We start from the raw sequence: 13,473 nt of genomic DNA on the forward strand, positions 1-13,473 counted from the left end.
GATATGAACATGCATATCGCCAGGAAAAATGCAGGAAATTGTGTATTTTAACATCTTTTTAATCGACTTTTCTCTGATGACATTTATCTTAATGTCGAGGAATCGCCCACGTACAAACGCCGTCCTATCACTTCCACTGTCTCTTTGTGTGTTGTCCACTACACGTGTGGTAATCTGGTATGTTAAATAATATTTCAAAACCTTTATTCTTTCATGTAATATATATTTAGGTGGGATGAAATTAAGTTTATTGTCGCCTTCAATATTATTGCATTTATATAGCGACGTTTGTTTATTTGATGTTTGACGCCGTACTCAGCAATTTTCTAGCTCTATGACGGCGGTCTGGACATAATCGAGTCTGGACTAGACAATCTTGTGATTGATATGAGCATCGATCCACGCAATTGAGATACGATAACTTGCATCGACCAAGTCAGCGAGTCTGACCACCCGATCCCGTTAGTCGCCTCTTACAACAAGTATACGTAGCGACGTGCATGCACGTGTATGTGTAGCAGCTTCTACTTGTCCAGGATTATGTCCAGTGCTAAAGTGCGGGAGGTACGCCAGTCGTAAGTCTATGTTAATTATGTAATCAGATACGCCGTCACGTCGGCAGTGTTAAAGTGCGGGCGTTACGCCAGTCGTAAGTCTATGTTAATTATGTAATCAGATACGCCGTCACGTCGGCAGTGTTAAAGTGCGGGCGTTACGCCAGTCGTAAGTTTATGTTAATTATGTAATCAGACACGCCGTCACGTCGGCAGTGTTAAAGTGCGGGCATTACGCCAGTCGTAAGTCTATGTTAATTATGTAATCAGATACGCCGTCACGTCGGCAGTGTTAAAGTGCGGGAGTTACGCCAGTCGTAAGTCTATGTTAATTATGTAATCAGATACGCCGTCACGTCGGCAGTGTTAAAGTGCGGGCATTACGCCAGTCGTAAGTCTATGTTAATTATGTAATCAGATACGCCGTCACGTCGGCAGTGATAAAGTGCTTGAGTTACGCAAGCCGTAAGTTTATGTTAATTATGTTATCAGAGACACCGGAAATGGGCTTTACACATTGTACCCATGTCGGGAATCGAACCCGGGTCTTCGGTGTGACGAGCGAACGCTTTAACCACTAGGCTACCCGACCGCCCTTGTTATGTATGTAATCAGATATCCCAGTCACACCGGCTATGTTGAAGTGTTGGAGTTACGCCAGTCGCAACACTTTACAGGAACCAGAATCGGTTAGAATCATTCACGGAGAGTTTCTAATCAAAGAAATCTACGGATAGCCTATGTGAAGCTATCAAAGTTACAGATATTTCGTTTACAACAACAAAATAAGTGGAAAAGAAAAACAACCTCATAGAAATAACAGACGTTAACTAGTCGGATTCTGCAACAATTCAGCACTAGCTTGCTTCAACACTTCCCGAACCCACCGGTTCAAGTACAGCGCTATCACATACCATTCCTCTGATTCCAGAAGCTATTGTGCTATAGCGCTTCTGGTTTTTCTCGTTAGATCTGCTACCATTGATTGCCGAGCACACACCAGCATAGAAACAGCCCTGACTGCCGCTCGTCGTGTATGTCTGTCACCGTTAAGATGCAATGTAGGGATAGTACGTTGTAGAATTCTTCGAGTGGAGAAGTTATCCAGGACCCTAGTATGGTCGTTAAGGTAAGATTGGTTTTAATTCATGCTGATTAGTTCAACTGTTGACGTATATATCATAGGGCATGTATCCAATGAACATTTGGTGGAATGAAGGCTTCTACAATGCATCGGAAGTATTGGTAAGGAGGGGGTATAGCTTTGTTAACAGAACAAACTGATTTCATCCAGTGATGCAATATGTGGTGTTTATATCATGTTATAGCATCATGCTTTATGTTTATATCATGTTATAGAATGCTATATGTATGTGTGAGAATATGATATTTCATTTATTGATTAATAATGAAAATGAGATGAAATAGGGTTTAATGTCGCGTTCACAATATTGTACTTATATAGCGGCGTGCATGCGCGTTTGTGGCTGCTTTTACTGGTCCAGACTGATGCCGGTTTTATTGTGCTAGCCCACTGAGATTCCATGCGGCAGTTAAACATGGATATTCCACTCAGACTCCGGGCCGACTAGTCCTTGTTTTATCATCTAAAAGCGTGCCAGGCAGGGTAACAATAAGTACCATCTGTTAACGTCTTTTGGTATGTCACGGCCAGAGGATCGAACCACCGACGACCCGCTCTCCAGGAACATGCTCTATCCACTACACTGGTCGGTCGATTCACAATGAAACCCGGACAAAACACAAACGCCGCTGATATAAATTGAGAACTATAGTAACCATATTTCATTTATGACAAACAAAACCTGTTCTGAATAGCACATGTGAACATTTACCAGTACAACTCGCTTGTGGGTAGATATTCGCAATGGCTTGAATAAGAGGATGTATAAGTATACAGCGCTACTGTTGGTATTTCGCTTTATAACAAACATTCTTCGTCCACCATACGACGAGCGTGTTTGATTGTATTAATTTGCGTTCTCAGCTAATGCCCCAAGGACGGCATCCCACGAGTGGAGTAGGGGTTGACGGTGCTTCATATTCATTGTACAGCTCTTTTCTACATGGCTTATCATCCAGCATCCTTTAGCATCGGAAGCCTATGGTGGCCGGCTAGAACAGGTCCCCAGCAATCTTTGTTTGCCATACGAGGTGAACAATAGAATCGGGTGGTCAGGCTCGGTGACTTGGTTGGAAGTTTGTCATCTGCACTTCCTGAGTGGATCGTTATTTACAGTGTCAATCACTGGATTGTCTTGTCCAGACTCGATTATGTACTATCCACTGTATTCAGCGTGCGGCGTAAAACAACAAGCATACAAACAAACAAACAAAAAGAACCAAAAAAAACCTAACATTGCTGGAACAAAATTCCATGTGTACAACGAAATACCACTTTATCAGAGAGTTAAAATCGCATAAACAATATTGTAACCCTCCGCAGCGGAGGTGCTTAGTTCGCGTACGTGCACAGGCAAAATAGAGAGGGATTATGGCAGAAGTAGTTCCCTCTGCAGACATCTGTCACTAGGATGAATCTATGTATCTCATCGCGAGACTGTCTTCCACTGATAGTATTTGCCGCTATTGCTGTACACAGTGTAACCTCGTAAATCTGGACACTGTGTAAAGGATATGTAACATGAAGGTTACAATCAAAGCAATACCGCAACCTTGTAATTGTCAAAGGATACCATGAGCGTATCCTGTCCTATCGGTGGCCTCCGTCACATACATGCAAAGGCAAGTCAAGTTTTACCAGAGGCACCGCAAGCATCTGTGAAGAGTTACGTCCCTTAGAGGTACCAGGATCGTGTGATTGTGGATTTAAATTCTAAATTCGCCCTGATTATAATTCTTGGATTTTCAGTGTGGGTTTCATCAAAGTTGCAAACGTTAAAGACCTGCATCTTGCCGAACAGCAACGTCTTTATAAACATAACTGTATAACTGTTCCAAGCGGCGTAAACACTCAGTCCCAAATGCTTGTTCATGTTCAATGCTTGGCGGCCAATGTTCAGGAACTGATGGATCTGAAAATCATTTTGTAGAAAGGCAATGAGAGTACTGATGAACATATGGAGACACATGTTACAGCAGCTTCAGACATAGAATACTGTCGGTGAGTGTATTGTGCCTCAGTCCTATCCGTGTTAGGAATTGAGTGTGATTCTCGAATGAAGATTTTTACGTTCGGCATTAAGACTTTTACCGGTTATTACCAAACACTGACATAATTGCGCCTGACGTATTATGGAACGTGTGTTGTTTAACACCGCAAATAACAATATTTGTAAATAATCTAGACTGAACCAGATAATCCAGTGATTGATATCATGCACATCGATCTATGCAATTGGGATACAATATGCATCAACCAAGTCAGCGACCCTGACCACCCGATCCCGTTAGTCGCATCTTACGACAAGCAGGGGTTGCTGAAGACCAATTCCAACCCGGATCTTCACGGGTGATATCTGTGTTATATAGGACAGATGGGGTAGCCTAGTGGTTGAATCGTTCGCTCGTCACACCGAAAACCCGGGTTCGATTCCCCACATGGATACAATGTGCGAAGCCGATTTCTGATGTACCTGGCAGTAATGTTTTTGGAATATTTCTTAAAGCCCTCACATCGCTGTCAAAACACTTCCCATGTTTCCAAGACGCCTCCAAAACGCTTCCAAGACGTTTAACCAATGGTGATGCCATGGCTTAAGTTCGCTTAAAGTTGGCTTAAGCTACAAGCCAGGTTTTGGGACCTCAATGTAGATCGTCGTGTGAATAATCGTGTCCATACAACCATGTGTAGGCAATTTATTCTCCTAGCAATGCATATTAAATGATGATTGATCTATAGATGTTTGATCGAGAGTCTATAATTGTGGTTTGGGTTGAGTTGTCGGAGGCACAAGACGGCACATTTTTGCAAAGTGTGAGTTTAATTGACATGTGTGTTAATTGTAAGAACGCCAGTAGATATTTATGGCAATGTCTGTGGTTTGACCAGTTTATCGCAAGCATGCGGTGATATTAATAACAATATGTGGGTTTAATTGACACGTGTGTTAATTGTAAGAACGCCAGTAGATATTTATGGCAATGTCTGTGGTTTGACCAGTTTATCGTAAGCATGCAGCGATGTTAATGGCAATGATTGTGAGTTTAATTGACTCGTGTGTTAATTGTAAGAACGCCAGTAAATATTTATGGCAATGACAGTGGTGTGACTAGTTTATCGTAAGCATGCGGCGATTATAATAGCAATGTGTTGGTTTGATTGACTCGTGAGTTGATTGCAAGCACTCGTCAGTAGATATTTATGGCAATGACTGTGACATGACTTTAGTTCACTGCAAGCATGCGGCGATATGTGCAGCAATGGTTGAGGTAGACGATAAGTAGAATGTTGGCGTGTACTGTACACACTTCAACACGTGACCCACTGAAGTGCATCTCCCCTTGTGTCTCCTGTTGAAGCCTGTGGAGGTTTAGCAAGTCTGTTCCTTGGTGTCTTATTCTGCCTAAATGAACTTCAGATATCATGAGCGGACATGTATCTGAACCGTGGGGAGTTCTTTTCTCGGCCGACCCCGCGGGTTCATTCTTCCCCGCCCTTAAGGCGGGGAAGTATACGGGAAACGTTAATTTTTGTAGCATGGATGTGGACATGTTGGTTTATTTGAAATTTCAAGCCACGCATTTACGGAAACAAAACATACAAATCATGTGCGTGGAATGTTGATGCTGTTCTTTTCCAGCAATAAGAGATACTTCAAAATCGTCTTTATGAAGTTGATTGATGCATCTGACCGCTTCTGGCCATTAGCTGACATTATTAAACCATTCATGTGTAATCCAATGTCCTTTTTTCCTCAAGGACTAATTTTTTTATTGTCACGGTGTATACAAAAGAAGAACTATACTCCGGAGATCGTAAATAACAGCATAATAAAAATTATGTTCTGAATATGCTTATTCATGAACAACGACGACATCTCAATTTAAATGTAATATGGCTGAATTCTATATTCTACACTTTTGACTGTTTGGATCACGGACGTATATACAATATTCTATATACGTCTTTGTTTGGATGCTCATGTTCACTTGAAATATTTGGAAAAGTTATATTCCGTATTTTGAATTAAACCAGTCCCCCGGGTTTTTTTTAATTAGTGCACCGCACATAGCCACATGTGAAACGTTTGGTAGCAAAGTCAAAGCAAAATCGGAGTAGTGTGTCGGCGAATTTGCATCAAGGCTGTAGTATTTTTCAACCGTTTAATGGAATTCAATTTACAGCCGTAGCTCTGGTCACTCATATATTTTGTGTCCCATGGCTCAAATCTTTTTGCGTCTGTACCGTGTTCCACTGACCTCGATAATCGGTTGGATGAAGGCACAACTCTCTACAGTCACATAGGCTATGAGGGGTATTTAGGTCATAATCAGTTTTATGGCCCCGTCACAGGTGCTCCAAATATTGAAGCAGGGAAAACAAATTTCATAGAATCATTTCAACAAGGAATACTGATATCCCAGTCACTTTTGGTAACTTTTAATGATGTCTCTGTTGCAATTTTTACGGATTTTGATTCGTATGCATTATATGACTCTCATCAGCGGAATGGTTTAGGTCAGATTGATCCGAATGGACAAGCGGTTTTACTTCTGTTTAGTAGTATGGATGAAATGTTATGTTACATCTTAACAGTATATCAGGCGACTATGCTTGTCGTAAGAGGCAACAAACGGGATCGGATGACCAGGCCTTGGTTGATGCATGGCATCGATCCCAATTGCGTGGATCGATGCTCATGATATTAGACACTGGATTGTCTGGTCCAGACTCGATTATTTACAGAACCCCATCATATAGCTGAGATATTGCTGAGTGCGGCGTTAAACGACAAACCAACCAATCATCGTAAGAGGCGACGAACAGGATTGGGTAGTCAGGCTCGCCGATTTGGTCGATGCATTACATCATATTCCAATTGCGTAGTTCGATGCTCTTGGTGTCAATCACTGGATGATCTGGTCCAGACTGGATTATTTACAGACCGTCCTCATATTGCTGGAATACTGCGGCGTTAAACAAGAAACTATTGCAACCTATGCAAATGTATCAACTGTATTGCCCAATACTCAAAATAAATAATATTTTTTTCCACAACAAAGTTGTGTTATTTGTGGTTAATATAATTGTGCTCCATCATGCCTTTCAGTAACATCATATTTATGCGTTTGTGAGGCATCACATATGGCGGGGAACTTTGATGCTCTGCATCAATGTTTTCTTGTTCTGTGATGTAATCTGCGTATCAACCGTCTGCGGAGATAGTTTTAGGCAGCCTATCAGTCAAGTCCTAGATATCGTGATGTCTCGTCCTGACAGCTGACGATGTAAAACGCATGGTTATGACATCATATCGGGCAGATAGTATTCAGATAACTTTTGTGTTTTTATTGAAACAGTCCATGTTCAGGCTGGTGCGCGGGTAATATCTGTGTTATATAGGATAGATGGGCTAGTCTAGTGGTTAAAGCGTTCGCTCCTCACACTGAAGGCCCGGGTTCGATTCCCACATGGGTATTATATGTGAAGCCTATTTCTGGTGCCCCCGCAGTGATATTCATGAATATTGCTAAATGCGGCGTAAAACGATACACACTCAAGTTGTCAGATTTGAAGAGGACGGTGGTGGTGTGGGTGAGATGCCCGAGTTAGATCGGGACTGTTGCTCCCCTGGACAGTATTTCAGTTATATCACGACGTGTCAGCTTAATTTGGGTGGAAAGCCCGAAGTGATGTAGGTATTCTAAACCCACGAGCACGGGTATGGTGTTTATTGACCAACGATCATTATCCGGATGAAGTTGGGATTCGAACTCATCACAAGCACCTTAGACCACTGGACCCTGATTACTGTCAATCAAAAAAAACAATTAAATAAATTATCACTGTCGAAGCCCTATATGTTGAACCCCTTTATATCCCTACATTTTTTCATCCCGATTGTCGGAACCCTAGGAATCCCTCGAAAAATCGTTTGGTTCAGAGCTCTTTGTTCAGGGATGCGATTAGTACGAGCGTATTCTGAACTTCATTGTAGAAGGTAAAAGGTGGCAGCTGAATTTGATAACTTGATTAAAATGGGTTTCTTTCATCAAAATGAAAACAACTTTCAAAGCGAACGACAATTTGACCTTAGAAGATGATGTATAATTTATCAAAACACGTGTTCATTCCGTGGTTAATGACAAAAAAACGGCATGAAACATGTATGACTGACATTATTGAGTGCAGACGAAAGTTCGTGGTTCGGATACGTTTTCCGATATTTGAGTGTTGTATTTATATTTCATTCAGATTTTAATGGAAATACAAGTATGTGAAAGTACACGGGTTGGTGCTGATTTCCCAACGAATCAGTGATTCCAACCCTAAATCATTAGATCCTGGTGCCCCTAAGGGACGCAACTTTGCACAATGAAGTGCGATGACAATTGGGCCTCCCATTCAACCAGGAACAAGAGGATATTAAGAGTACGGATGTATTACACCAGTCAGAAACGATACCCAGGATTACTATCTAAATCGTCAGGGTTAACACATTGTCGGTGTAACGAATCATGACAGCTTCTCACCGCCACGGCAATACATAATAACTTTCCCGAGAACCGCGGGACTAGTTTTTTCTCTGTACATGTGTTCATTTCGAAATTGTATCAGTGAAAGGATATAGTGTGGATGAAATGTACATGAAGTGCTTAAATATAACTTTCAGTAAGGATTTGAAGTCTTTTAGTTTTAGTGTGGAGGTGCAAGTCATATATCAAAATAGATTTCAAATTGCGAGGTCGTATATCGATACAGGTATCAAAACGTGAGGTCGTTAATCGAAACAAGTATCAAATTGCAAGGTCGTATATCGATACAGGTATCAAATCGTGAGGTCGTTAATCGAAACAGGTATCAAATTGTGAGGTCGTATATCGATACAGGTATCAAATTGTGAGGTCGTTAATCGAAACAGGTATCGAATTGTGAGGTCATATATCGAAACAGGCATCAAATTATGAGGTCGTTAATCGAAACAGAGATCAAATTGTGAGGTCGTATATCGATACAGGTATCAAATTGTGAGGTCGTATATCGTTACAGGTATCAAATCGTGACGTATCGATACATGTCTATTTTGTGACAAGTGAGAATAAGGTACATGAAATGTAAATAGATTTTGAAACCCTCTTTTCAGACGGCATGCAGGAAAGGTCGGTTGTAAGTTGAAAGGACTTTTGACTCACAAGTATATTTGGGTTGGATCTCTTTTTGTTTAAGATCGTGTACCTAACCAACGTGTAATGTCAGCGCATATATCGCCCCTCATGGAGATCCGCAATGGATCTGGTCTCCAGCAACCCATTTTTGTCGTAACGGGATCGGATGGTTGGGCCCGGTGTCTTGGTTTGATGCATGTCATCGCATCCCAATTGCGTGTAGATCGATGCTCATGATGTCAATCACTGGATTGTCTGGTCCAGACTCGATTTTTGCATTCCTCCGTCAACATAAGCAGCTTAGTCGTGATTCTTAGATTCTATTTATGTATTCTACGGGGGAATCCTGGGATATTGCTGAGTGCGGCGTTAAACAACAAACAAACAAACAACCTATATAGCCGTATAACCTTGTGGGGATTCCGACCCAAACTAGGTCCCCAGTATATAGCTGACGAAGATATGGATCCAATGTGCCGGGTCTGTCACACCGGCGAGAACCGTTCCTCAGCCACTGGTTTGCCTGTCCCAAACTTCGTTACGTACAGACGACCGTGATATTGCTGCAATGATTTCTGCGGCGTTAAACAACAATCACACACTAATCCTGGCAAACATTCTGTCGGGATGGTGTATCGTCACATTTCCTAACATCGTTAGTTTTTCGCAGATTTGTAAACACTACGTTTATCCACCTCCCGTGAATATACACGGCCGCTTTAAAAAAATGCATTAGAGTGTCTATTTTGAACCAGCGAATCAAACCACGGCTTAGTCCTAGAGAGAAGAAACTTTGCGATAGCTTGGACCAATGTACACTTGGATGGCATCACACACGGCAATATTTCTCGTAAAACAGGTGCCACCGCGTCATCTACTCTACACATTGCTTCAGTGTTAGACAACAGAAGGGTTCGCACAACATTCCTTGGGTTCCTTTGATTTCCATGAATTTTATACGGCAACATTTCAGCACGTATTTAGCATGTATTTACGGTTGTGTATCGGTTGTGTGTATTCACGGTTGTATGTCGGTTGTGTGTATTCACGGTTGTATGTCGGTTGTGTGTATTCACAGTTTTGTGTATTCACGGTTTTATGTCGGTTGTATGTATTCACGGTTGTATGTCGGTTGTGTGTATTCACGGTTGTATGTCGGTTGTGTGTATTCACGGTTGTATGTCGGTTGTGTGTATTCACGGTTGTATGTCGGTTGTGTGTATTCACAGTTGTGTGTATTCACGGTTTTATGTCGGTTGTATGTATTCATGGTTGTATGTCGGTTGTGTGTTTTCACGGTTGTGTGTTGGAGTGTGTATTCACGGTTTAGTGTCGGTTGTTTGTCGGTTGTGTGTATTCACGGTTTTATGTCGGTTGTGTGTATTCGCAGTTGTATGCCGGTTGTGTGTTTTCAGGGTTGTGTGTTGGAGTGTGTATTCACGGTTTAGTGTCGGTTGTTTGTCGGTTGTGTGTATTCACGGTTGTATGTCAGTTGTGTGTATTCGCGGTTGTGTGTATTCGCGGTTGCGAGTCCGTTGTGTGTATTCATTGTTGTGTGTCGGTTGTACGTATTTACAGTGATTTGTCTGTTGTGTGTATTCACGGCTAATGGAGGAATGAAGTGGATTCACATACATTGAGTATCGACAACGCAGCCCTTAGTGTTACGATTAAATTATTCCATGACCAGTTGGGAGGACATTGCCTTAAAAGTTGTAACAACACTTTGTTATCTCATTTACATATACAAACGTTCTGCAACACGCCATCCGTCGATGTTTGGCTGAAGGTATATAATTGTACGTATTACACATGCAGACTGGTCTAAATCACAGTGAAGACGAAATACATATTGTACATATGATCTATTCAGTTTAGTCCATATTGATGTTTACCAGACATAAAACTATCGTGACAGTTGAGACGAGGCCTGAACACGATTGTTGTTTAACACCGCAATGTGCAATATTCCGGCCATCTTACGGCTGTCTGCAAATGTGGAGCAGACAATCCAGTGATTAACATGGTTGATCTTCGCAGTTGGGATACGATGACATGAATCAACCAAGTCAGCGAGCCTGACCACCCGATCCCGTTAGTCGCCTCTTACAACAAGCAAAAGATGCCGGGGATCTGTTCGAACTGGAAACTAACGGCTTTTAGTTTGGCGTTTGTAGGACGAAGTCAGTGTCACAATTATGTATTTCAAGTCTGAGTCTGTATTGATCGGGATTAGGCCTGGACCAGGTAAACGAATGATTGATAGTGTGATAAACGCTGTGGAGAAAATGGTACTTTGAATATCATGAGAAATTTTGCATACATTTACTTCGAAAATCATAGACACTTCAGCATATATTGACGATTCATATTTTGAACAATGAATACACTGACTCTGACTATCAGGAACACTGTTGAGTATATTGACTCTGAATGTCAGGAACAATGTTGAGTATATTGACTCTGAATGTCAGGAACACTGTTGCATTCATTGACCATGAATATCATCAGGAACAATGTTGTATACAGGTGAGGTTAGTGGGGATTCACGTCGCGTCCAAGATTATTGCACTTATATTGCGATGTGCATGCATGCATGCATCTGTGTGTGTGTGTGTGTGTGTGTGTGTGTGTGTGTGTGTGTGTGTGCTTGTACTAGTACCGACTAATGCCGATTTTATCGTGCTAGCCCACTGAGATACCATGCCATAGTTTCACATGGATACCCCACTCAGACACAGTATACTGACTCCGAGCCGACCAGTCTTTATCTTAGCCCCTTCATGTCGCACGCCAAGCAGGGTATCAACAAGTACCATCTTTTATCGTTTTTTTGGGATCGAACCCCGACCTTCCGCTCTGGTCGGACGTTCTACCACCAGACCACGGAGGCGGTCAGGAACAATAAATGTTGCATATATTGACTTTGACTATCATGAATAATGACGCATCCATGGTGTCCGAATCCGAATATCATGAACTATTTTGAATATATTGTCTCCGAATACCAGGAACTATGTTGTATTTATTGACTCCGACTATCAGGAACAAGATTGAATATGTTGACTCCGACTATCAGGAACAAGATTGAATATGTTGACTCCGAATATCAGGAACAATGTTGGATTAATTAACTATGAATATCGTAAACAATGTTGCATATACGGTCGCGCACACATACACCTCAAGAGACCGCATCCACATCCTCACATTGCTCACCCCACCATAACAGGGAAATAGGTGAGGTGAGAAAAAAATTGGGTTTAACGTCGCGTCCAAGATTACTGCACTTATATAGCAACGTGCATGCACGTGTGTGTGTTTGTTTGGCTGCTTGTACTAGTTCGGACTGATGCCGATTTATAGTGCTCGCTCACTGACATACCGCAGTTTAACATGAATAGTGAGTGAGTTGTGTTTAACGCCGCTTTTAACAGTATTCCAGTTATATCACGGCGTGTCAGCTTAATGTGGGAGGAAAGCCCGAAGTGATGCAGGTCTAAGACGTTTACCACTTCGGTGAAACCCACGAGCACGGGTATGGTGCTGACAAACCTAGAAACATAATTGGGGCGAACCGGGATTCGAACCCACAATCATAGGTTTCTGGCGTGCCCATGGGACGCAACTCTGCACAGCGAATTGCGGCGCCTTAGACGACTGGGCCACCCGTGCCCCCAGACAGGGTAACGACAAGTACCATCTTTTAACGTCTTTTGGTATGACGCGGCCGGAGATCGAACGCCGGACCTTCCGCTCTCCGGGCAGACGCTCTACCTCTAGACCACGAGGGCGGTTAACAGGGAAATAATTTAAAACATGACTTAAACGTGTTTCGACGCCCTTCGGTGAGCTCACCAACACGTGTCCGCGTTGCAGTTTTCACCTTTCACCAGTCACCATCTTGAACAGGAACATTTGGGAAGTCTCATTATTGACTCTTCGTGATAACAACATGTCTGATATTACACCAAAGGTTAAAGTGTGGGAGATCTTTCCGATGCCAAGTTATTATCACCTTGACACTTCAGAGACTTCCAGCCATATCCTGTAGCAGGCCACGACCCGACGGTCTGGAATGCTCTCACGATATACCCAGTGGAGGTGTTGTTAGAGCAGAGCTGGAAACCTCGAGGAATTCATATGATGATTCGGTTTCTGTTTGTCAGTATGAACGTATATTAACCTGATTATAACGCCTTTGAGTGACGTAACACGTTACTTCATCGTGGTCTTCAGGAGCGTTATGCGCGTTCGCATGGGATGGTAATGGTGGCTTTCGGTGCATGGTGTCAGAGAGGAAGGTGCGGAGGATTTATTTCACCATCTGACACGTTGAACCACCGTATTTCGTCTATCAAAGGAAGTTTGATTCCTTTTGTATCTTAAACCGGAAGTGAGGAGATGGGATTTTAGTTAGTTAACTTGATTCCATTCAATTGTAATGGGCACAAGTGGCCCAATTTGCGTGCCAGAAACCTATTATCGTGGGTTCGGATCCCGGCTCTCCCCGACACGACTAAGACGTGCATTACTTCGACTTTCCTCCAACATGAAGCTGACTGGTCGTGACATAATTGCAAAACTGTTCAAGGCGGCATTAAACCAA

General features: G+C 42.4%; 1 pseudogene; it reads left to right on the forward strand.

The window, feature by feature from the left end:
• Positions 1-1,608: 1,608 nt before the first annotated feature.
• LOC139452815 (5-hydroxytryptamine receptor 4 pseudogene) overlaps positions 1,609-13,473 on the forward strand; it is a 90,316-nt pseudogene continuing 78,451 nt past the window's right edge.

This window comes from Haliotis cracherodii, unplaced genomic scaffold (genome assembly GCF_022045235.1).
Source record: "Haliotis cracherodii isolate W230 unplaced genomic scaffold, xgHalCrac1.p SCAF_9, whole genome shotgun sequence".
In the NCBI taxonomy this organism is placed as follows: domain Eukaryota; kingdom Metazoa; phylum Mollusca; class Gastropoda; order Lepetellida; family Haliotidae; genus Haliotis; species Haliotis cracherodii.